The following is a 26,272-nucleotide window of genomic DNA, read 5'->3' as shown; positions in this document are numbered from 1 at the left end:
CACTGAGTTCTAGTAAATGTGTGATGATTATTAAGCCCTTAAAACTGTACACAAATGATGATGAATTGTGGTTTCCCACTCTGACCTGTTTTACACAAACATGCTGACGATGGCTGTTTGAACAGAGGCTGATCTTCACACTGACTGGAATAACTGAACCTGCGATTTGTTCTTTGCCTGGGGAGAAATGCTTCACTTTGAGGACTGCCTGTTATGTGCTCACACATTTATCTTCTGCCTATTGTTTGCTGTACGCTGTCTGTTGTTTGCTCTGTAAATTGTGGCAGGATGCCAGAATACGTCCCAGAAGATGCTGAGTTGTTGCTGCTAGCACCTAAAACCAAGAATCTGTCAGCTGCTTTGCTATAAAAGGAAACTGGTCTGCTATTACTGTGTCATGTGTGGATCTGACCTAGTTGTTGTTATTTTTGTGATTTTTTTGCATCCATTTAAGTTTTATAACATGCACTGAAACAACCAAATGTTGGATTGGGGAATGTGCTCTGTATTTCATTCAGTCTTAAGCAGCGATTATACTTTCCACATCTGCAAGTCTGCTTGGGTCCCAGTGATGTAAATGGTGTCATCAGAAGTAGGGCTGAACGATATATCGCATTTGCGATAATATCGCGACATGATCAAGTGCAATTTTCTAACCGCAAAGGCTGCGATTATACTCTGGACATGTCCAAATTCATGGGCTGCATCCTCCTGAGGCCGCGTTTGTAGACCGATTACGTCACAGCGACGCGCCGAAGGCTGTCCAAATTACTACCATATCCCAGAATTCATAGCGCGGCCCAGCCAAACTCCAGTTTCCAACAATGGCGGCCACTACTAAGTTTTAAAATTACTCATACTAATCTTTCTGGGTCACAAAATAAACTTTTAACATATTTTCAGGCGAGAAAGTAGTTGTGTAAACATCGAATATCTGCTCGGTTTATCAAGATATCCCATATTTGCAAAAGTGCTTCGACGTTTTCAGAGGCGTCTGCTACCCACCAGCTCGACAGCTAGCCGGGAGCTCGAGGGTTACTGATGCGGCCGAGAACGGCACAACTCCCGGCACATCATTTTCAGATCACCGCGGAGTTTCGCTGCTCGGGTTAAATGTAATATATAAGTCACTTAGACAACCTAAAAATGTTATTGTTGGGCTTTTTTCAGTGTTTTGTTTGTTCGTGAGTAAATCGGTTTGGCTGAGATTAAAGTTATTAGATTAGATAAAATAAAACTTTATTAATCCCCCGGGTGGGTTCCTCCTTGGTTTTCACACAGCTGACTAAACGTCAAACAGAAAACTTATTAAACAGAAGTATGAGACAGTCGAGAATTTACACCAGTGTCTGGTTATATTTTAGATAGCAAGAAGCAGACGGCCGAGTTTATTAAACTCCACCGAGACAGCGGCGACGCTAATCTGAACTAGACCGTCCAATTTCACGCCTTTAAATTTTAATGGCGTGTTTGTGTGTGTGTTTATACAATTGCTATTATGTTTGCACTTTATGTGTAATGTTACTGACTGCAGAGATCAGTAAGATGTGTGTATTTTTTATTTATTAGTTTTATTTATTTAATATTATTTTTTAATTGAATGACTGTCTAGTAGTTCACAGATGTCGAAAAACTGAGTGTGGTAAAGCCACTGATTTTTTTTATGTATATTTCTGCAATCTGCACATTGTACTGACTTTCATTTTAATGTTTACACCAGGGTTCCTTGTCAGCACTTTATGCTCAGATGTTTGTAAGCTAAAAATAAACTATTGTGTATGTTCAAATATACTGTTGTGATTGAAGAAGTTAAATAAAAATGTCAGTCATCAGTTCATGCATCACCTCATGTCATCATAACAGAGGTCTGTCTTCCAGGAAAGAACAGTTTAAAATTAATGTAATATAGTATTGGCCATACTATATGATGTATTGCTTGTCTTTGTTTAATAATACAGAAGACAAAGACCTTAAAAAATAATCGCATATCGCATCGCAATCGCAATATTGGGGCAAAAAATCGCAATTAGATTATTTTCCATAATCGTTCAGCCCTAATCAGAAGGTTAGTGCAAGGTTCCAAGTGGATATCCGGATGCCTGCCTGTTTTTTGTGACTGCACAGACTCGTTTTAAAGAATTTATAATGCACCAACTACACTTGCTCCTCATGCAGCAGATGTCAATATAACAGGATTGACTACCTGGCTGTTTGGTCTCCTGGTGTGCGTGTCTGTGTTCACAACAGAGTTTAATGTAGGCTTTACTGATAGTCACATAATTAAAAACACCAAGAGGTCAGTATTAATCACATCAATCATCTTGTAACTTGTCAAGGGAGTGGATACATTAGGCACCAAAGTGGGATTGCATGAAGTCATAGGTCTTCTCGGATGTTTTTGATAGGCTGTGGTTGGTACAACCAAAAGAGTTCAAAGGAAGGAGAACAAAATGGGATCAAAGACCTGGCTCCTTCAGAAGAGCTACCATCGCACAGAATCCACACACAGTGCATCATAGTTTTTTTAATATAGTGGCACTTAGCCTCTCATTAAATAAAGCTGTTACATCCTGTGAGGATGTGGGAGTGTGTGGACGTGGTGTTGTCCTCTCCTCCTCCTTCTTTCTTGCCCCTCCCCTTGTTTCTCTCTGCCCCTGCATTCTCCTTTAGGACACACCATCTGCCCTCGTTTATCACCAATTACCCTCCAGAGGTGATATAAGCTGGAGGAGAGCAGTGTGGGTGTGGGAGAGGCTTCTGGTGGATTTCCACTGTGCTGGTCAGGGTGTGCTTCTGGTCTAGGTGTGGAAAAGGCCTGCTGTGTGTGTGTGACCAGCCCCACCGTGCGTGGCTTGTTGTGAGTAACTCAACTGAGCAGTGGTTTTGCTTAAGTGACGGCGGCCTCCATTACTTGGTTTGGCCTTCCTGGTTATTGCTAATAGCAGCGTTGCTGTCTTTTTCTGTTGAATCCTTATAGTTGTTTTCTTAGCTGAAGCGGTCACCATCTCTTTGGGTTGGCCTGTCTAATTTATCATTAAAGCAGCGTTGCTGTCTCTTTCTGTTGTTACTGCTTATATGATTATTGGGTTAATTAATTATAATAAAGATTTATTTTGTGTTAAACACCTCTGCCTGGCGTCCCTTTCATTTCGACCCGGATCCAACTGTTACTGTCCCCCACCCTCTTCGCCTAGCTTTCATGTGGGGACGTAACAAAGCAGATTGTTGTGCTTTCATGGATCTGTGTAAACTGTATGGGTGCAGCACAGGTAAATTGTGTTTAGTAACTGACTAATAAGAATTTCACTCACCAAAAGAAACTTCTTGGATGGTCAGTGCCACACACAAACCATAGTATTAGATAATCCATTACAAACGCTAAAGGCTCTAATAGTGCACAAACAGTAAATAGGTCACTTTTAATGACTTATAGTAGTAGATGAGGCTTAGCAAATGCTTTTTGGCTACAGATGCCTGTGTTAGGGCACCTGCCAGTTAATGCTGCCATGCACCTAACTTAATTATCCATGTATCATCTGAAACATTGGATTCGCAATATGTGTTCTTTTTATAATTTACGCAGACGGCTGCAGGTCTTTTCAAGAGTGCAGTTTTCTGATGATAGTGCACTGGTGTGTTTCCTTCAGAGTTCAGTCTGATCATGGTGGCGCCTTGTCTTCATTTACCAAATGGGGTGGTGATGCCTTTCTCAACCTTAATTTGGCTAAAACGAAATAATTACTTAGTGACTGATTTATGGTAAGCCAAAAGTCATTATGACACAATGAAAAATTCCTAGGCTTAGTATGGGGGTTGCTGTAGCTCAGGAGGTCATCTACTGATCAGAAGGTTGGTGGATTCAATCCCCATCGGAGCATGAATGTGTATGAAAGCACTTAAAGCATAGAAGAAAGTGCTTGTGTGAATGTGGCATGTTGTCTAAAGTGCTTTGAGTGCTCTGGCAGAGTAGAAAAGCGCTGTGTAAGAATCAGTCCATTTAATTTATGGGAACAGTTTTTGAGTCAGTCAGTGGTTAAACAAGGACAACGAAGAATTTACTTGTTGCACAAGTGAAACTATTTAAGTGTTTCTAAAAAAAAAATACATTTTAAACATTTGTTTATTCAAAGCGTTTACACATTTTCTTTCATATGCTGGTTTAGTGCATTGTCTGAAGGATAGAAACAGTCCTAACAGCAGGTTAAAAGACCTTTTTATTACTTGTCAACCTGAACATGTTCTCTCAAGTGAATTTATTTCATTGCCTTCGGGTCATGTTACCATGCACCCTTTAGAAAAACAAAACACTACTAAATCCTTTCACACCATCTATTAAGGTGTTAAATGTCAGTAGTAGCACTTTGTTCTTATTTTCATTTTGGACTGTCAAACTAAATTGCCTATTGTGGCATAAATAGTTATTTTAATCTAATAAGTGCTCCGTATTAGTAAAGTCCACCCACCTACACCTCTGTGGGATCGAACTAGTACATGTCCAGTTTTAGATTTGCTCTAATCCTTTCAGTTCTATCACAAATTAATACCAAGTCGTATCATAATAAAGATCATTTAAAAACTGCCAAGTTCTAATGGTTTTCATTATCAACAGACCAGTTTGTCAAATTTCAAGGAGATCCTGCCATCCCATTACATGTAAATTATACATGTGTATCAGGTGTACGCATTAACTTGCACCATAACTGGAACCCCATTTGAACGCCACACTGCAACCTTCTACATAACCTGACGTGCAAAAGAAATGTAACTGCATGTCCGGTCGACACATAGCACAACTCCCAAAGTCTAAAGCAAGCTTCAGTGATGTCTCTTTGTTATGTTTGTGTTTGAGTGTTCGGTCTACAAAAGTAAAGAAAATCCGTCCAACTGTGAAAAGAGCAGCGGATTCAGAGCAGGTTGAGGTGATATACCTGTGTGGCTCCTCTCCTGTCCGACTGCAACACTTCATAGTCAAAATCCCCTATGACCACAAAGCAACTTGGCCAGTAACTTTGAACTAGAAGAAGGGACTAATACTAGCAGTTTGTCTAATCTTACTTTTGTACAGGGGCTGCTGATGGTCCTGGGGCATCTTCTCCCGTGATAACCTCCCCAACGTGTGTAACTTTGGCCCAGAACGTATTGAATTTCATCCTTAGCTGGGCTCGTACCTGTGACCAGGATTCACTGTACAGGTTATAGACACTGGTCCAAATGTAATTTGTTTGTCTGTGTTTCTAGTGTGTGAGACATGACCAACATGCCACGTGAAAGAGACACTGACAGACCCTAATCGGTCAGTGTCTCTTTCAAGATACAGACTTGGGAGATGACCTGAAATTGCACCTGTGCCACACCCTATGCAGAAATGGTGTGCACTGGCACTGCTTTGGGATATTGCGTCCATCCACCAGCACTAATGCAAAACGATAGCCCCGTGCCAATGCATTCAAAAGGCACCTCCATTGATCAGCACGATGGGTCGACCATGTCGAGCAGCCTCCCCTGACACTGAGACATGTTTTAGCAGCAAAAGAGAAACCTTTATTCAGAAAGAGTAGTAGTTCAAATAGCAGCAGAAAAAGTCCATAAGTACAAAATACCCAAGGAATGGCAATCAGGAACACCATATGACACCACATCAAACACCACTGAACTCAGGGTTTAAATACATAGAGAGTAATCAGGTAGATGGGACACCTTGGTGATTATTACAGCTGAAAATAATCAAGACAACGAGACAGGCTAATTTAAACTACAGACTACAGAAGTACCTACATATACACAGGTATATGTGGCAACTTAACACAGAAATACTGGTAGCTGGTTAAAGTACCAAACCTAAATAGATTTCCAAAAAGGCAACAAAACCAAAGGCTAAGCACCACCAAAGAATAAACTGGGAATATCATACACCAACTAGGAAACTCTTCCCCAGTGTACTTCTCATGCTGTCTACCTGCCCTCACCCACAGCCTGTTGCAGATTTTCCTTCCCACTGTTACCAAATGCTTGCTCAGTTGTAGTTGGGGGTTTTCCGAGTATTATTGTAGGGTCTTTACCTTACAATATAAAGCAGCTTGAGTTGGGACTACATAAATAAAATTTAGAAGAAACTCAAAACCCTGGAAGGTATTTAAAAGCACCAGTCTAAACTAAAAATAAGCTAGACTTAAATAACTAGGAACACTATTTTAACTCAGCCCAAAATCCACATAAGAACACTGGCCTTAAACCTCAGAGACGAAACCCAGGGGTCATGACACCGAGGGTTTTGTCTCTGGCTGCAGCAATATGTCACAAATGAAGAAACAGCCTTCCTGGGAAAAAAAGCTGGTGTTTTGCTCTGAGACACACTTGGTGGTGTCTGTCAGAGCAGAGTAGGTCTCAAAGTAAGAGTGATGGTAGTAACATCATGTCTTCTTTGTACTGTAATTTAATATAACACAGAATGTTGTGCTCCATTATTTAGTGCTGACAAGCCCTTTGAGAAATGCACACAAAGACGCAGGAACACATACTTTACTGCCAAATTGTTCAACCTTTTTTAATATATATTTTTTTAGCATGCCCCAGCTTGTTCGGATCTAAATTGGGCTCTGAATATTGTTGTTGTGATCATGTTGAAACTCATGTGAGTGCTGCGTGTGTGTGACTGCTTACCAGTACGAGTGTTGACAGGTCAGTGAATTGAGGATTAGGTATGTGAAATGATAACAATGCAGTGGAAGGTATTCAGAACATGAATGTATTCCAGAGCACTGGTGCATGGGGAGACGGTGCATATTAACAAAGCCCGGGATCTGCAGGAACATAATTACCAGTTTGTAAGGGGAAATGGTTATTAAGGAACGTCATATGGAGAACAGCAGGTGTATGCTGCAGAAGCTTATAGAGCTGCGTGATACAGATATTTGTGCTTTCTGCTTTAAAATGTCTGCAGTGATGAGCTGATGTGTTAGCACACAGGCACAGTGCAGTTGGCTCATGAAAGGTAAGAAAGGGAATAAACTGGCTCACCACTCCTACCACATCAAATCAGTGTAATTTAGCTGGATAGCTCTAGGTGGGCATGGAAGTAAGAACAAACACACTGCAGGGCAGCCTTCTGGCTTTCACACTTCATGTTTAATATATATTTAATATAAGTGTTTGATATTTTGAGTCATGCTGATTATCTGTGTCATCAGCATGACTCCGACACTTCATTGACATTCAACTCTTCTGGTCAATAATAAAATAACACAACAATTTGTTTGGTTGGACGTTTTTTTTTGTTGTTGTTTTTTTTGCTTTATCTGCTGTTTTTTAGTAACTTATAAATCTTTCTGATAATTGTGTTTTCAAAAAAGGGTAACAGAACAAAAACACTTTTTTGGGGTGTTTCCAGCATAAAAATGTTTTTTTGACATCACACACTGAACTGCAGAACTACAGATTCAAACAACTTGGTGAGGTCTCCTAAACAAGTGCAGATTCCAAGCTCATCAGTTGAAACAACTGTATGTAAATACAAGTTATTTGGATGTGTCACCACTCTGTTGAGGTCTGGAAGATAATCCAAAATGTATCCCTTAGATGAGGAAATTGGTTAGGATGTTCAGGATGTTATTCAACCAAAATTACAAGACAATGCTTAAAAGCGACGCTCATGCCAGGAAAGAAGCAGATTGGAATGAACTGTCCTAATTCTGCCGAGAACAGTTTCTGACATGCAGCCAGAATTATGCTGGGAGCTTGTTGAAGGGTACCAAAAACCTCTGGTCAATGTGCCAACATTCACATTCACCAGATGTTTAGCCAAATATTACTGGAAGTGTAAATAAGTTTCTTTGAATAGTTTTGACCCTGTGTAGATCAGAGATAATCCCCAAAAAATCAAAATAAATTCAGTTATTCCAAAAAAGGAACAGTTCAGAGACATCAGTAAAATCCAAAATTAGCATGATGTTCATGCATGTAAAGTTATGTTATTGTTTTCAAATCTTTGTTTCGTCCTAAGAAGGTATAAAGGTGTGTGGTAAACACCAATGACTGTGTACCAAATACTATGGCAATTTCCCTACAGTTCAAAATATTAACCATTACCAAAAGAAAATTGGGTCCTTCTGGTTGTCAGCTATGCTAAAAAACAAATGTATAGGGATATCTCTGTGACGGAGACATTTTCAGTTTAACATCTGCATCACACCCCAGACATTACAGTCTAGTATGGAGCAGCTGATTTACTAAAGCAGCAAAACATGCTGCACCGCGTTTAAAGAAGACCACATTTGTGAGTCATAAGTGCAAACCTTTATCATTCAGTATATTGTGTTTAGCTTTGTTAAATGTCGCAGAGAAGACCATCAAATGTGAACATTCTGACCCTCTAACCACAATCACATAATCCAGATGGTAAACATCAAATGTCAGTCACTCTTTGTCATTATTAGAGCAAATTTCTAACAGTTATTTTGAAAGAAAATAAAGTTGCACAAATACATAGCAGTACCATTGTGCTTAACACAGTTATTTAAACAACTATCTAAAACTATTGTCAAGTCATTGCATCGCTATACTATATTGACATAAACATCCAGTCACTTGGCTTAAAGAATCTGTTCTGCAGAAATGGCAAGCTGTACCAAAAGCCTGTATTTAACATTCTAATACCATTTTAGAGGCTGGCATTATGTGGCCAACTGTGACGGCACAGTGTTTTTAATATGGCGTGATTCATTTGTCTTATTGGCTTCTTCTCCATAGCAATTGTGACTGAGGCTTATGGTTGGCGTAGTATTAAAAAACCTTAAGAATAGTGTTTAAAAAACAATTATCTGGATATATGTAAAGCTCATGAGAAGCTTTACATATATCCAGACAGATTATCTTCATGAGAAGATAATCTATGACTTCTATAAATGATCCATGTTCAGTGAGTTCATTTGGGAACACTTAAAATGTTAACATATAATTCTGAAATTCTGTTTAATCTGGAGGACTTTTTTATTGCTCTACCCCATGAAGTTTGTGTGTAGAGAGGACAACATAAAAAGAGTGTGATATATTGAAACAACAAACACATAGTCAGTCCTGAACAAAGTAGATTTTACTCAATTGCTATACTAAACAGATTTCAGGCACTTCCACACTTGACGTTTCAAACTTAGCCTTGTTTTTTGTTTTCAGTTAAGGTTTGAGCTCATGACCAAATCAGACTTGTTTTTAATAGGACTGCAATGCCAAAAAGAAAATACATTATTGGTGAGAATTAATGCACAGCCTTAAATATCTGCAGCATTAAAATGCTGCAGATATTTCGATTCTTGGGGTGTCCTTGAATTCATCCCTCTGTAGGTTGATATTTTTTAATTTTCATCAAACAATGTGGCATCCTTTCATTCCTAATACATTACCCAGTACATATCAGTATAGATATCCAGCATGATTTTTTTCCCCCTATTGATTTGATGTGTTTTTAAAGTGTTCCTTTAATTTTTTAGCCAGTGAATACATTTCAAGAACATACAAAAAATATCACAGGTACGCACATTCACTTACTCGTATATATGTGCATCGTTGTTTACTATTATAGTCTACATAGAACCCACACTGGTTGCTGTTGCTCACCCTTCGGTCTGTTGGGGTATGTGTGTCCAAAGAGAAGTGTCACTGATCCACATAAGATACTGGAAAGAAAAACCTGATTTTAACATGTTCCTTCACCGATCAAAACCTACTTTCATATGAATCATGTGTGCTTGAGTGCTAGGGCTACACCACACAGAAACAAACACACATTTGAAGACCTAAATTTAGAATAACTTATTATCTAATTCATTGCTGTTTCGATTGATATTTATAAAATTTCACCCTGATAGTTTCACACACAATTAAGATTCCTCTTGCTTCTATTGATAACGGGAAAGATAACCATCTTGTTATAGAAAGTGAAAAGAAAGACATGGAGAAAATCCTAATGACTCTTTTCAGGGCAACACTGTCTGAATAACTAACAATATTACAGCGCCAGTTGCTTTTTCAAAAGCCTAAAATGAATAATACTGGGTGCTGGGAGGAGGTTGGATCTATTGGCCAGGTGGCTAATAGTTTGGGCAAGTATGTGCTTGTTACAGTGTGAAGGAACCTGCAAGATGTCTGCTTTTCAAACATTTTCAAAAATTTCTGCCCTTAAAATCCTTGGTTTCTAACAAACCAGGGCAATGATGGCTACTAGAACAGTAACTGTCAGTTTTCTGGGAGAAATTTAATTGTGCTGATCTCTTTCAGAATAATGAGCACCACAAATAAAAATAAATGATTTTTTTACAGTGTTAGGATGGTTACGTTATCCTAGTCTACAAAGAAATTCCGAAAATTTAATATCCCTCTGTAAATCGCTACCTTATCATGGTGGAGGGGTTTGTGAGTCCCAGGGATCCCAGGGGCTATGTTGTCACGGGGCTTTTGCCCCCTGGTAGGATCACCCAGTGCAAATTGGTCATGGGTGAGGGACCAGAGAAAGAGCGATTCAAAAGACCCCTGTGAGTAGAACATCAAGGGAAGAGTTCACCCTTCCCAGGATAGGGTTACTGGGGCCCTGCCCTGGAGCCAGGCTCAAGGAGGGTGCCCAAGGGTGACCGTCTGGAAGCCGGGCCTTAGTCCATGGATCCTGGCCAGGCCCACCTAAAAAAGCGACATGGGCCCATCCTCCTTTGGGCCCACCACCCACATGAGGTGCTGTAGGGGTTGGATCCAATGTGTGTTGGCCCTGGTGACTACTAAAACTAGTGATTGGGACATGGAATAACACCTCTCTGGTGGGGAAGGAGCCTGAGTTAGTGCATGAGGTTGAGAGGTACCAGTAAGATATAGTCAGGCTCACCCCAACACATGGCTTGGGCTCTGGAACCAGTTTCCTGGAGAGGAGCTGGACTGTCTCAGTCTGGAGTTGCCTTTGGTGAGAGGCAGTGGGTTGGTTGGGGTGGGAATCTGAACCCAAGTGGTGTTTTGTTTTTTGACTTCTGTGCAAACCACAGTTTGTCCATAACAAACATCATGTTTGAACATAAGGGTGTCTATAACTGCACGTGGCACCAGGACACCCTAGGCTGCAGGTTGATGCAGGTTGATGATGAATTTTATAATCATACCCCCAGAATTACAGCCAAATGTTCTGGACACTTGGGTGAAGAGAGGGGCTGATCACCACCTGGTGATGAATTGGATCAAATAGTGGGGGAGGATGCTGGACAGACCTGGTGCACCTAAACATATGGTGAGGGTGCACTGAGAATGCCTGGCAGAGGCCCCGGTCCGCAAGATTTCAACTCACACCTCTGGCAGAGATTCAGCAGCATTCTGAGGGAGACTGGGGAGAGTGAGTCCGAATGGGCCATGTTTAGCACCTCCATTGGCGAAGTCGCTGCACTGAGCTGTAGATACAGCGGTGGTGGTTGGTGCCTGTCGTTGTGTGTGTCATTGGTATCTCCGAACCAGATGGTGGACACAAGAGGTGAAGGGAGCCACCGGGCTGAAGAAGAAGTCCTATTGGGCTTGGTTAGCCTTGGGACTTTGGAGGCAGCTGATACGTACCAACTGACCAAGCGGAACATGACTAAGGCAGTGGCTAAAACAAAAACACAGGTGTGGGAGGAGTTCAGAGAGGCCATAGAAAAAGATTCTGGCAAACCATCAGGCGACTCAGGAGGGGAAAGCAGTGCTCTGCCTGAACTGTGTATAGTGCGGGTAGAGCACTACTTCTGCACTGTGGCTGCTGGGCGGCCTAGTCCGGGGCTCTCCTCAGCTCGTTTCTAGGTGGGTGACATGATTGCCCCTGAGGTGGTCCTCCTTGGGCTCTCATGTTCTGGGGGGCCTCTGGATGGCTAGGACCTGGATCTCCTCCATGCCTACTTTATGTTCTGGGTGGCAGGGCTATAGCTCCCCACACCCACTATTATACATTTACATGGAGACCTTATGAACACAAACACAGGTTTGCACACAGGTGTAAATACAGATGTTCACAGAGATGTCTGGACAGGTACTACCAGACACACTCTAGCTTGGTTGGCTGCTGCCAGTGTTCTAGCACTAGGGATGGGTACTGATAAGATTTTCACGATTCCGATTCCATTTTCGATTCTGTTTAACGATTCGATTCTTTATTGATTCTCTTATCGATTCTTTTTAAAAAAGGAGAACACTAAGGTCGATTAGCTTAGAACTTTGTTTTATATCTTCTCTTTGAACAAGATAGAAATTTAGGAGTAACATGGCCTTACAAACCCAGCAGTGAGATCTTAAGAGATCCAGCCTGCGGCTCTTCAATGGGGTGTCACAGGGTCCCCGGGGAAAAATTGTAAATGTAAAATAATAAAATAAATATTCTTCTGTAGCAATAACAAAGTGTAACATAAATTATTCTGTAGCAATTACACAAGAATATCCAGAAATGTCCCTGCCTACAATTAAACATATTCACTTACTGAAAATCATCTGCTGTGGCAAACGGATGCAAACCTTTGACCACAAACTGAGTCACTGCTCGGTGACATTCGTCTATCCTGCCTGAAAGGAGACGCTACCGGCAGACTGCAGCGAGAACTGCCAGCATCTGAGCCAGACTCTGTCTCATCATGGTTATCTAAATGCACAGTAATGGCAGGTTTGTAATAAGGTAGATAGCGCTAACATAATATGCACTGTTGTTGATTATTTACCTGCCGCATTAACGGGAGAGGACGTGCAAACGTTACCGCTGCTGCTGGGTTGAGATTCACGAGTCCGGAGCGGAATTAAAAACACGACATTCCTTTAAGGTCATCGTGTGTTTTGTGAGCAAATGCTTTTGCATATTCGTAGTGTTTCCTCCCTTAAATGAAATATCTACTTTGCAAGTATTGCAAGTTGCCCTGTTGTCATCCGTTCTCGTAAAGTATAACCAAACTTTTGAGCGTTTGAGCCACTTAGGCGCCGTGTTTCCTGCCGGGTAAATGACGCTCCGCAACGTGATGACGTCATTCGGGGCGACTGGAATCGACAGTGGGAACCGGTTCTCAACAAGAACCAGGTTTCGATACCCATCCCTATCTAGCACTGTAGTTATCACTTTTTTGGATACATTTTCGTCATACCAATCATCTCCCCATGTCTGTCTGCTCTCCCTGTTTCCTGTCTCGTTATTTTCTGGTCATCCTGTTTGTTCTGTCAAGCTCATAGGTCTTAGTCCTGGTCTCAGTGTTCGTTACTTCCTGTGCTCATTTTGAGAGTCCTTCGTCTCATGTGCCATGTTAAGCTTTGCTCTGTCAGTTCTGTTCAAGATTTTTCTTACTTTAGCTTTTTAAGTGCATCTTGTCAGCTGATTGGAGTATTTAATGTGATGTCTCTGAGGGTGGTATGTAGTTTACAGCAAGAAATGAATTTTCACTCCAAGTCATGACTTGGCTGTCTTGAACTTATTTTCTGAGGACCCCTGTTGGTGTGTACTTTGAACTTTCATATACAGAAGGGTGAATGAGTCTTTAGAGAGAGAGGGAGAGAGCATTTATCTCAGTGTGGCGTTGTGAGGCTGATATTTTTCACTTAAAAATCAACAAAACACAACAACAACCTAATTGATCACAGTTGTTCGAAAACATTATATGTATTTCCGACTGTGACCTTCACCAAAACAAAAAAGGTGATCTAGACCACGGCGGCAGTGATCACTAAGATTCTTGGCTACAAGATGAACAGCCACAAGGGGCAATACCCTCCATGGAGAAGGAGAATAGAGGCCAAGACCCAGGTAGCACTCAGGGAAGTTAGCCAACTATCAGTTTTTTTTTACCATATATCCTCATGAGTCTATACTGGTGTTTTTAAAAGTTATCTTTGACTTTATGACTTCCTGTGTCGTTTCTGGGATGCTTAGGACTCATATTGCACTGCTGGAAATAGTTTATTTTGATGCATATGCTGTTTTGTTGCAAATTTGCATTATAATATTTATTTTCGTTTTTCCTGCAGTGTATAAAAATTGGTGTATTTCAAAAATAAAACTATGAAGACACTAAAAATAAATTTCCTGTGGTAGGAAACTATTTTGTGCAACTTTTTTGTATTTAAATTTAAATTTAAATACAAATTAAAATTTCTCTAACTAGAAATATATGGCTATCCGGCTTCCTCCCACCGTCCAAAGACATGCAGCTTGTGGGGATAGGTTAATTGGATAATCCAAATTGCCACTATTTGTGAATGTGCGAGTGAATGTGAGTGCGAATGGTTGTCTGTCTCTGTGTGTTGGCCCTGCGACAGACTGGCGACCTGTCCAGGGTGTACCCCGCCTCTCGCACTATGACAGCTGGGATAGGCTCCAGCGCCCCCCGCGACCCTGAAAAGGAGAAGCGGAAGCGAATGGATGGATGGATAGAAATATATGTTAAAAAAGCAAAAATGATTTTCAATTTTTTTGTAGTTTATTGCACTTTTTTGCAATTTATGTGGTTACTATGCACTTAATGCATACATATTATTAAAATCTGGGCTATAATGGTTGTATTGATGTATAGCAACTTGAAATGCTCCCAAAAATGGCGCTACAGCATGTAAAAATATAATATAAGCTCTGGCGGACTTGGTTCTATGGTAGGTCTTAAAGGGTTAAGATTCTCACAGTTGTATCTATTTTATGTGGCTGTTCTTTGAGTGATCATGAGTAACTCGCTAGCAGGCATCCCACAAAGGAAGACGTGGGATTTAAATGGTCCCGACTAGCCATTCATTCTGCTAAACACATGGCCAGGTGCTGCAGGCTCTTTCTTTCTTTACAGTGGATGAATTGCTTAATGCAGATTTATAGAAGAAAATGGAAGGAAAGGGACAATGATTAATATTTCAAAAGAGAGGTGAAGAATCTCTCATGTTTGTTTCTGTGCCCCTTTCATTTTCCTGTGATTGTTTCATTGTCTGCAATATAAAGGAACACTTTAGAAAGACGAACCCATCAATGGAGTCTTTTTTCTCGGTCTCACTAAAGTTCTCCAGCTTCCTTTGCTGTCTCACTTCTCAAGATTCAGAGAAAATGCTAAGTCAGTAAAGTGCAGATATTGAGTTAGTTCTGGCAGCTTTAGCATGCACAGGAAACTCTCTCCAATCCTTGCCTTTGCCCTCTGGCATCCGTGTTCACTGGCATTAGTATTTCACTGCTTCTGCACTTGCAATGATATGCATGCACAGAGTACTGATTCCAAGTATTCTTGCCATGATGTTTATTCCTCCTCTCTGTCTGTAATAAATTAATGTATCTGGGAAATGTTGAAATAACTCAGTCAGTGACTCAGTCAGTCTCACTGACTGAGTCTTTTCACATGTAGGTGGTGCTATAATACTGCAAAGCAGGTCACCTCATTATGCCACCTTTGTTAACCTTTTCGCACCAATCAAAGCCAGTTTAAATATGCAACAGTGCCTCTTCTTTCTGTCTCAGTACCATTCACACAGAAAGATGAGGACTCAAAGCACAATCCTGCACGAGGGCTGCTGTTAAGCAACCACCATAGTGGTACGTTGGTGACCTGAACAGCTTTGTTGACCTAGTGGGTGAATGTGTGTGTGAATGGGTGGATGACTGGATGTGTAAAGTGCTTTGGGGTCCTTAGGGACTAATAAAGCGCTATACAAATACAGGCCATTTACCATTTACATCTAAATGTTTGTATTGTCACAAAGGGGCAGGTTTGCAAATATGTGTAACAGCTAGTATTGTGGGCTACTCTCATTTATGATTGTGCTGTTGCTGGTCCTTTTCCCTGTTGTGGAGCCAACAAACGTCATAACAAGAACTTCTTTGTAGTAAAGTGATGCAGAATGTCGAAAACAGTGTTGTTTTTGCTTCTCATTCATATTCTTTCGAACTGACTTTGCTGTGGGTTATTTTCGTTGTCCAGCCAAAGCACTATGTAAGTAGCAGTCCATTTTAGCCAACTAGAATCTTATCAGAGTAGAGCATTATTGCGACTGGGATGTTCTGTTGGCTTTTTCAAGGAATGCATGCAAGTGCATCTCCATAGTCTCTGCATTGATTAAACTCTCACAATACCTCACTATGCTTAAGCAACAGGGCACCAGCACTGAATGTTATATATCATAAAAATTTAAGAGTGGAACTGTATAAAATGTAGATACTCAGTCTCATGTATAATAATCAAGCCTGATAAAAAAAAATGCTGTTTTAGGTCAGCGTGCTTTGAAAACACAGGAACTGTGACCATGTTTTTAAGGCTGCTTAAATCAATATGGAACCCAAATTCCAACTGAAGAACACATAAAAGACTTTACAGATCGGAATTACTATTTCTTTTTTAAAGAAAGAAAAAACCCCACTCAGCTCTGAGTAGTCTAACACTGCTCCGAAGGTAGTGCACTTTTCTGTGTGGTAATTACCTTTGATCGTCAGAGAGTGCAATGTAGCACATGGAACAATGAACATGTTGACCTTCAAACAGTTTTAAGATAGCAGACTATTACATTTGAAGTGTCTTTTTGGAACATTTTAACAGCCATCCATTTCTGGGTGTCCCTGTAAGAGATTGGATGAGTGTGTTTAAAAAATGTGAAAAGAAAATGCAGGTACAAAAGGTGAGCTGCATATTTCAAGTCTTCCATTTTCAGATAAGGTTCATGTTGTAATATAATGTTTAGCAAATATAAAAATAAGAATTTGCAATAACTGAATGTAGCATAGAATAGAATATAATTTGTTTAATCCCTTGGGGAGGTCCCCTCAGGGAAATTATGAGTCCAGCCAATACCGCATCACATCAAATACAGATAAGAAAAAATGCCAAGCAGGTACAAATAATTAATTAAAAAATATCAGTAGCAGTGAAGATTTAAAAGGTAATAATTAAAGGAAGTCCAGCAATTAAATAATGTGTGAAGCTGATTAAAGAGGCTGATTGAAGCAGATATGTAAACTCTGAAAATGTGATGATTTCCAGTTTTCTTTTTGGAATATTGGAGTTCTGGTAGAATGGCATATATAAGACCTTAGTGACTCCACAACAAAGACTTTGCAGCTGATCAAACACACAAACCCACACATGTGCAATAAGACTAAGTGCAATACTTTTTTTCTGACAAAGGTGTATATAGCATTTGTATTCTATTTTTATCTTATTGTATATAGTATTTTATTTTATTCTATTCTGTTCTGTACAGTTGTGTACAGCATCTTGAGGGGCGATCGTGGCTCAAGAGGGCCCGGTGATGCCAGTGTCCGGCAGCCTCGCCTCTGTCAGTGCGCCCCAGGGCAGCTGTGCCATCACCAGTGTGTGAATGGGTGGATGACAGGATGTGTAAAGCGCTTTGGGGTCCTTAGGGACTAGTAAGGCGCTATACAAATACAGGCCATTTATCATTGTTCTTATTCTATTCCAGTCTTCTCAAATTTTTGCTATATAACTTTGCACTGTCCACTTTCTGCTGTAACAAAACAAATTTCCCACGTGTGGGACTAATAAAGGTTATCTTATCTCATCTCATCTTGGATCGCTCTCTGGTGACACAGTTGTTGGTCAAAACACACACTGTAGTATTTTGCTTGATTTTTCAGTCACTGAGGTTGCAGTTTTGTTAAAGTATTCTTTCCTTTCTGTGTACCTTCTTATCAGGGCATATTCCACACATAGTGACAGACCCAACATTTTGAGGTTATTGTCTTTTTGTGAATTCTGAAGTCTCCTGTGTCTAAAATGTTTTAGTTTTCTATTAGTTTTAAGTTATTCGTTGCTTTGCGTTCATGTTTAGTTATTTTTATTTCCATGTTGTCTAGGCAAGGTGTCTCGTCTTTCCTTCCAGTTTACACGTCTTCTCCCTGGGCTATGTTTCATGTCTTCCCTGTCTGTCATGTGTATCCATATATGTTTCTTCACCCATCGTTGCCTCTTTCTCATGACCCTGTGGTTAAGTTTCCTCTCTCCCTCTGTAGCTCCCTCTCTTGGTCTCTTGTGTCAAGCTTGGGTTCTCAATTTTCAATTCAAGTCCACACGTTCTGCCAGTGCAGACACATAGTCCAGTCAAGATATGCGTGAACTAGTTTTCAGCACCACTCTGAGACAGGATGTTTCTAATTTTAGTGATTTTATAATACAAATAGAAGAAATAGAAGAAACAGTTTTTAATATGTGCACTGAACCCTGTGGAACTCCATAATTAACCTCAGTGTGTGAAGAGGACTCTCCATTTACATGCACAAACTGGAGTCTATTAGATAGATATGATACAAACCACTGCAGCACAGTACCTGTAATACCTACAGCATGTTCTAATCGCTCTAATAGGATATTATGGTCGACAGTATCGAACGCTGCACTGAGGTCTAGCAGGACAAGCACAGAGATGAGTCCACTGTCAGAGGCCATAAGAAGATCATTTGTAACCTTCACTAAAGCTGTTTCTGTGCTGTGATGAGCTCTGAAACCTGACTGAAACTCTTCAAATAAACCTCTGCAGATGATCTGTTAGATGTTTGACAACTACTCTTTCAAGGATGTTTGATATAAAGGAAGGTTGGAGATTGGCCTATAATTAGCTAAGACTGCTGGGTGAAGTGATGTCTTTTCAAGTAATGGTTTAACTCCTGCCAGCTTGAAGGCCTGTGGTACATAGCCAATACATAGAGATAGGTTAATCATATTTAGAACTAAAGCAATAATTACTGGTAGGACTTCTTAGAGCAGTCTATTAGGAATGGGGTCTAAAATACATGTTGATGGTTGGAAGGATATAATTCCTGAAGTTAACTCAAAAGTCTAAATAACTATCAATAATCAGTGAGTCCTGCTGCAGCGGCTAAAACAGCAGGCATATGTGGAGTGGTTAAAGGTTATAACAGACTACAAGGGGAAGGGCTACAGCATGGAGGGGGAGACGGCTTCTCTACCTGAGGAGCTGAACACTTTCTAAGCCTTCTTTGAGAGGCCAAAGCAGCAAGCCAGTGCTTCTGTCAGAGGAGCACAGCTGTCCTTTTCAGATCCCTCAGGCAGACGCCTGTAAGTACTTCTAAAATGTAAACATAGAGAAAGCTCCTGGATTAGACAGGTTGTGCTCTCAGAAATATGCGCTCACGAACTGGCAGATGTTGTCACAGACATTTTCAGCCTCTCCCTGCTTTTGTCTGTTGTCCCCTCATCCTTCAAGAGGACCACCATCATCCCCAAAACAATGACACATAATGTGAATTTCCTCAATGACTGTTGCCCACAGGCACTCACCTCCATTGTTATGAAGTGCTTTGAGAGTATAGTCAAAGCTCACATCACATCTTCACTGCCTGCTACACTTGATCCTTTTCAGTTTGCCTACAGGCCTGCAGATAGCAATATCACTCTGCACACCGCCATCTCCCACCTGGACCATAACAACACATATATGCGGATGCTGTTTGCTGACTGCAGCTCCATTTTTAACACTATGATTCTATCTAGGCTTATCATGAAGTTTTGGGATCTGCCCATGTCTTCATCAGCTGCATAGATGTAGATGAGTTTGCTTACCGAGCAGAGGTGAGAGCCCTGATATCATGGTGTCGGGACAAGAATCTGCTGCTCAACATCAGCAAGACTGAGGAGCTTACTATAGACAAAAAAACAGTATGAATTTAGTCTTATTTAGCTTTATTTCCTTAATTACAGTTTGTCTTGCACTGATTTGCAGGAACCCAAAACTGTGCACATTCTCTGCCTCAGCTTCACTGACATAAATGAGGGTGTATGTTATTGACAGACAATTAACTTCTTTTTACTGTTAGAGAGAGTCGGTGCTTTAGGTTCCTGGGAATTAACATCAATGAGGATCTGAGTTGGTCACATGTATTATTATTATGATTATTTGTTTATTTAAAAAAGGAAAAAACTTTGACATCAAAACCTCTTTTCCAAGAGTATCCTGGTCGAGAAGGACAGCAGTTACAATCATAAGTTGCATAAGTTAATAGAACATACACATACAATTTAGTTCAATGTTATTTATACAGCACCAAATCACAACAGTTGCTTCAAGGTGCTTTATATTGTAAGGTAGATCCTACAGTAATACATACAGAGAGAAACCCAACAATCATAAGACCCCCTATGAGCAGCACTTTGGCAACAGTGGGAAGGAAAAACTCCCTTTTAACAGGAAGAAACCTCCGGCAGAACCAGGCTCAGGGAGGGGCGGGGCCATCTGCTGTGATTGGTTGGGGTGAGAGAAGGAAGACAGGATAAAGACATGCTGTGGAAGAGAGACAGAGGTTAATAACACGTATTATTTAGTCCAGAGAAGTCTATTAACACATAGTGAGTGAGAAAGGTGACTGAAAAGGAAAAACTCAATGCATCATGGGAATCCACCAGCATCCTACACTGAAAAAAATATGTTGTTGGATTTACTTAATTCAATGGTGGACATTTGTTGCACACAGATGTTTTGCTTTGGCAGCAACTTAAACAATTGAGTTAAATTAACACAATTTATTCATGTTCAATAAACTTGTGCAATTTGTGTTGATAAAATGTGACTTAAACATGTTTTGATGAAATAATTTGAGCTCTTGGAATATTTTAATCCTTCACAATTTTCTCACGTTATCCCAACACGATTCAATAACTTTTACCCAATACTACTTGGTCACTTAAATACTACATGTTATCTTCAAATTACATTTTGCTATTATATTCTAGTATCAAATACACAATTTTCAAATGGAGGCCTTATAACAGATTGTATTGTTCTCTTCCAAGATGGTTGCTGGCATCCACCAGTAACCTTTCAAAACAAAATGTCTAATTTCACTGCATTGACAGTAGGTAAAGAATTAAACTGACATTACTCCTCTACTGAATCTATATAAATCAACAGTTAAATAATGTCAGTTCTTCCGTGTTCTCTGGAATCAATCACAGCAAAGAAATTGGACTGTTTCTTTTGAAAAATGTTGGGAAAGAACAATACAAAACATTCTATTTAAGGCCTCTAACGTCAAGATTCAGTTAAACAACAATTATGACTAAACAATTTGAGGTAATGTTAGTTTCCATTAACATTAAATTAGGTTACTGAATTGGCAAACACCTTCCTATTAACACTACCCATTTTACCCCAATAACTAAAGAAATTAGCACTTGCAGGTCAAAACCTTTATTCAAGAGACGCAAAAATAACATTGATACAGTGACTGTCAAAAATTACAGCACTGATCATACTGTGACATCTTGGTTCAAAACAGCACACTTAGAAATATTCAACGTTCTTTACTTCAACTGAATGAAACTGAAAATACCATTTCACACGACCCATATGGGATATTTAGACTGCATAACTGTTCACGCTACATCTCGTCACTAGTAAAAGAAAGAAAAAATACAAAGAGAAATTTAAAAATGCTGCCAAACAGACAAACAGAACTTGTACAGAGCAAAAGGAAAAACAAACAACAACAAAAAACGGCTCGTCCTCATGGCAGTTGCAGAGTATATAAAAATGAACCCTGCGATCCGTTCCTGGAATTGAGCTTCAAAAATGCAGCAGAACAAGTGTGAGATTTAAATGTCCTCTCACCTAGAGCTGGTCACCTCACATGCATAACAGTGAGCTTCGTTGCAGGAGCAGTTTTGTCTTAGTTGTGAGCTTTTCTTGAGAGCTGAGTTGCATCCAACTCCATTACCACCCATTGAATCACCTCAAAAGTGTAGCAGAGTTGTGATGGGTAACTCATGTTGAAGGAATAAAAAAGGTCCAAACAGCATGGCTACTGCAAAGGTCACGTTATCCAGATCTTGAAGAACAACATCAGAAAAGTCATTGCCTGCCGCATCCTCTGGAGACAGATGTTCATTGTGGTTTTCTCAATCTGTGCAGTGGCCTCAGTCAAGTCCTGGTTAAACACAAAACATTTCTTTAAGATTCCTTTTTAAACTCATCTCTTTTGAATCTACCAGTTCTAATGTTAGAGTAATTTAAACCAATGCAAGCAACATAGTAAATAGCTATAGCCAAAGAGTGGCCTGCCATGCTGCCATTCATGGTCTAACAGAGTTTCTAAGAGAGGGTGAAAAACATAATAATTTCAAATGCTTTACATTAGTTTTTGTTAGAAAGACACCGGCCCATCAGAAATCCAGGTTATGTCACTCAGAAGATGTTAGAATTTAGACTTTCAGCCCCACAATTTGGTTAGCTGTTGGTCAGTTGGTCATTTTTTCAAACAAAAGTTAATATAAATATTGGTGGGATTTTCCTTTGTTCATTAGAATGACAAATTTAAAGTTTTTTCACACTGATGTGACCCCTAATACAGGGGTGGGGGTGGGGCCTCAAGGGCCGGCGGCCGAGTTCACTACCAGGCCTCATGTGAACTTCAAATTATTAAAGAGGACTACTGGTCCTAACCAGTCCAATGAGGATCAAGTGGATAACTAAATGCATTTTTAAATGTTGCAAAGCCACAATCTACTCATAAAACACTCACCATGAACTCCTGCACCAAGATGTTGCAATTGTCTTTCACACAGATGCGGAGCACTTTGATGAGGGACTCCGAGCATTAATGTCATCCTTGACTATTATAACAAAGAAAACAGAGATTTGTGAACTTTTCAGTAGCACAGAAGAAAATGATCCCAGACAAAAACTCTTGACTTTTTAAACCAGTCAACATGCAACACCAGCATCTACAAAGCAATATCAAAAGTTCCTGTTTGACATCAACTTTATGGATATATAGTTTCCAGAACATTTATTTTTAAAAAAAGATAATTTTTTCTCAGTGGGCCAGTAAATGCATGACGAAAATTATGGCATCCTTTTAGTGGAATCATTACTCACAGGTAATAGTTGACTGTTTCAATGGATGTAGCATAAAAATCTTTTACTGACCTAATGCAATACATATACACTTTGTAGTTAAAGAATTTTAAAGTTCTTACTGTCATTATGGCAGCTACATCCTTTAGCTTTGTGCCCTGTTCCCCCGATCACTTTGCAAACACTTTCAGCAGACTGTCAGAGAAAAACTCAGCTCCGTCAGAAACCTTGACTGTAAAGGCATGGTTGGGATGCACTGGAATGCTGCATTTTATCTGAAATGACATAAAATTATTTTGAAATAACAGCAGGCACTGTGCTTGGTTAATCAGTAATGTTTTGTTGAATAAAAACTGTGTTTCCAGATCTTATGGGATTAAAAAAAATCCAAAGATGTTTGTTTCTGATTTGCAACCCAACAACCCACAAGTTACAACCTCATTTCAGTTCAAGTGTGCATTAATGCGAGTCCAGTAATCACCTTTCTGGCAATACATACAGGTATAAGTTAAACCTATGGCAGATTTTGGATCTCTCAGTTGTATTAATAGGGTGAGTATGCATGCACCTAATAATTATAAAAAACCTATTATAATTAAGTTACAGAAACGAAAATAGAATATACTTTCTTACCATAACACCTTGAACCCACAATCCATCAGCTGACTCCTGGTGAAATGCAGAATAGAGGTCATCTCTCAATGTGCAGCAAAAAAAACAAAAACAAAAGGACAGCAGGTGAGGGCAGGAGGGGTAGGGATGTAAGCTAGCATAATGCCGCTGATGATATTAGCTAAAGCTGTTCAATGTCCAAAATCTCACTAACACCACGGTGCAGTAAATACACAATGTAACTGAAGAGTCAGTTGACAAATCTATTCACACAGAAAACCAAATTATGTTATGAGTGCCTCGTAATTAGGTTTAATGTGATATTACGGCTCTTGTGCCAAAGACAAATTCAAATGAAAAAGCGCCAATTCTTTGACAACAGATAAAACAGCAAATAAGCTAACGGCTCTTTTTTAGCATGTTACATGGCGACACTCTAGACGTTTAACTACATTTGGCTGAATTATGGTAAAAATGAATTCAAAAAATCAAGACATACCAAAAACGTAGAGTTGGCTGCTCGACTTGACTGAGATGGATGCCTTTTTTAAACCACGATCCAAAGCCCGCGAGATGAAATCACGCGTGGTTTCACGAGATTTAACGTTGCTATCTTATTGACTTACGTCACCTGAACATGATATGAACAATTTAATACACCCTTTCTGCATATCATGTAGTTTTTACACTATATAGTTACATTTAACTTTAAAACATGAGGCAATTGTGTTAAATGCATGCAAGATGCTTACATAAATCCAAGAGATGGTCAGTCCCTTTTTTTCAGTGTACAGATACTGCAGCATAACTAAAGGAGGATTCCTTAGTTATTTCTTAGTTAATCCATAAAAAGAAAAGAGAAAAAAAAAAGATTATATGCTTAAGTATCAATAAAAAATGGATACCTTGGTAAAAGTACTTGTCTAATGCCAGAAATAAAGGAATAATATTCAGACATTTCAGACATTCAAACAGGTGCAGCCTGAATTAGCCGTATTTAAGTCATTTGACATTGCCTTAAAATCTTTTTTTTTTCTTTTTTTTTTTGCCTGTCCCGTTTGGCTCTTTTGCCATCAGAATTATTGTCTAAAGGCAAAGAAAGAAGAAGAAAGAAGAAACATACTTTTCATTTTCCGTGCTGTTAAATAAAGGACCAGGTACTGTAGTTTTTCCCCAGCACTGCGCTGCTTGTTTTTAAGTGAAAGTATAACCTGTAATGTAATGTTCATTACCATGAAAACATCTCTCTTTCATCTTGGCTTTTAGTGCTTACTGGACACATTTCCATGCAGCTGTTCTATTTTTATTTCCACAAAATGATTGCCAGTTTGTCAGCACACAACAATAATAATAATATGGATAATTGTGAGAGGCCAATGTCTCTAAATATCTTGAAAGAACTTAATCAGTTTCAATTAGAATCAGTTGTTACAGTTGCTCCAAGAGAGTAACAACAGTAACAGACTGAACTAAATTAAATAACACAATATATTACAAAGTTATAAAATATAAGAAATAACTCCAATATATACAAAAAGCTCAACTGTAAATATCCCAGAATATTAAGGGGGTGGCACTTGTTCTAGGAGGAATGATTTTCTGTGTCGTTCTGTGGTACATTTGGATAATCTGAGTCTTTCACTGAATGTGGTCCTGTGACTGGGTGGAGGTATTGTCCAGAAATGTCATAGGTTTCCTCGTCCTCCTTAAGTCCTTAATCCATTTTTTGGTCTTGACACGTTGAGCTGATGATCCTGCTCTCACCACGTGACAAAGGAGTCAACCACAGCCTGGTACTCTGTGTCATCACCCTGATGCATCCAACCATGACAGTCATCAGAAAACGTCTGAATATCGCAGGTCTCTGTCCAGTGGCTGAAGTCTGTGGTGTAGAGGGTGAAGAGGCAAGGGGACAAGACCGTCCCTTGTGGTGGCCATGTGTTCCTGATCACGCAAGCATGACAAAAACGCACATATTGTGGTCTTTCTGTCAGGTAATAAACAATTCAGGACACGAGAGGCATCCACTTGAATTGTTGTCAGCTTATTACCCAGGAGGGGTGGCCTGATAGTGTTTAATACACTGGAAAAGTCAACAAACATGACCCTCACAGTGTTCACCAGATGGGCGTAGACAGGATTGAGGATGATCATGATGTCCTCAGCTCCGAGATGGGGCTGGTAAGCAAACTGAAAGGGATCCTGATGTGGCCTGACAATAGGTCGTAGCTGGTCAAGGATGAGTCTTTGCACGGTCTTCATGATGTGGGAGGTCAGTGTCACAGGTCTTTAATCCTGGTGGCCACTGGAACGTGGCGTTTTTGGTACAAGGACGAGGTACGACGTCTTCCATGTAAGGCTGTAGGGGGGTGAGCATTCACTGCAGTGTCGATTTTGTTGAAGAACAAATTCAACTCGTTAGCTCTATCCTCATTGTCCTCAGCTCCTCTATTGTTGGATGGCCTGAATCCAGTGATGGTCTTGCTGCCACTCCACACGTCTATCATGCTGCTGGGCTGGAGTTTCCACTCAATCTTTCTCCTTTAATTGTCCTTAGCCTTAAATAATGCCTGAATCATTTTCACCTCCTCTCTGTTGCCTGCTCCTCATCATTCATTGAGGAGCACTTTGGTGTCCTTAGTCACCCGCATGATAATAATTTAATGTGTTCAATAGTGATATACTGTCTTCCTATACCACTCCAAATAGGTTTGTAACTACCAGAGCACCTAGATTAGAGCTTGTTCTCCAGATTGACTCTGTGTGATCCAGCAGTGCTTTGTTCTCCTTAACGGCCAACTGAAGTTGATCAGATTATGGCCCAGCTTCGCCCTGCATTTAAGGCTAGTGA

General features: G+C 40.0%; 1 protein-coding gene and 1 long non-coding RNA gene across 4 annotated transcripts in view; one reads left to right on the top strand and one right to left on the bottom strand.

Moving 5' to 3' along the window:
* Positions 1-26,272, top strand: part of cemip (cell migration inducing hyaluronidase 1) — a 153,000-nt gene that overhangs the window by 15,143 nt on the left and 111,585 nt on the right. The window lies entirely within an intron of this gene.
* On the bottom strand, positions 21,129-24,203 carry LOC146719318 (uncharacterized). 3 transcript variants are annotated; one of them, XR_014921386.1, is made up of 5 exons: positions 23,921-24,203; positions 23,443-23,506; positions 22,932-23,084; positions 22,475-22,565; positions 21,129-21,880 (listed from the first exon to the last, which is right to left on the bottom strand). It is a non-coding gene; the product is annotated as an uncharacterized LOC146719318 (long non-coding RNA). The 3 variants fall into 3 exon arrangements; XR_014921388.1 differs by having other exon boundaries at positions 23,443-23,478; XR_014921385.1 differs by having other exon boundaries at positions 23,443-24,202.

The sequence above is a fragment of the Copadichromis virginalis genome, linkage group LG1 (assembly GCF_057382275.1).
Source record: "Copadichromis virginalis isolate Kocher_CV1m ecotype Utaka linkage group LG1, C_Virginalis_male_GT1.1, whole genome shotgun sequence".
Taxonomy (NCBI): Eukaryota; Metazoa; Chordata; class Actinopteri; order Cichliformes; family Cichlidae; genus Copadichromis; species Copadichromis virginalis.
The sequence above is the reverse complement of the archived record's forward strand: the minus strand, read 5'-3'. Positions and strand labels throughout refer to the sequence as shown.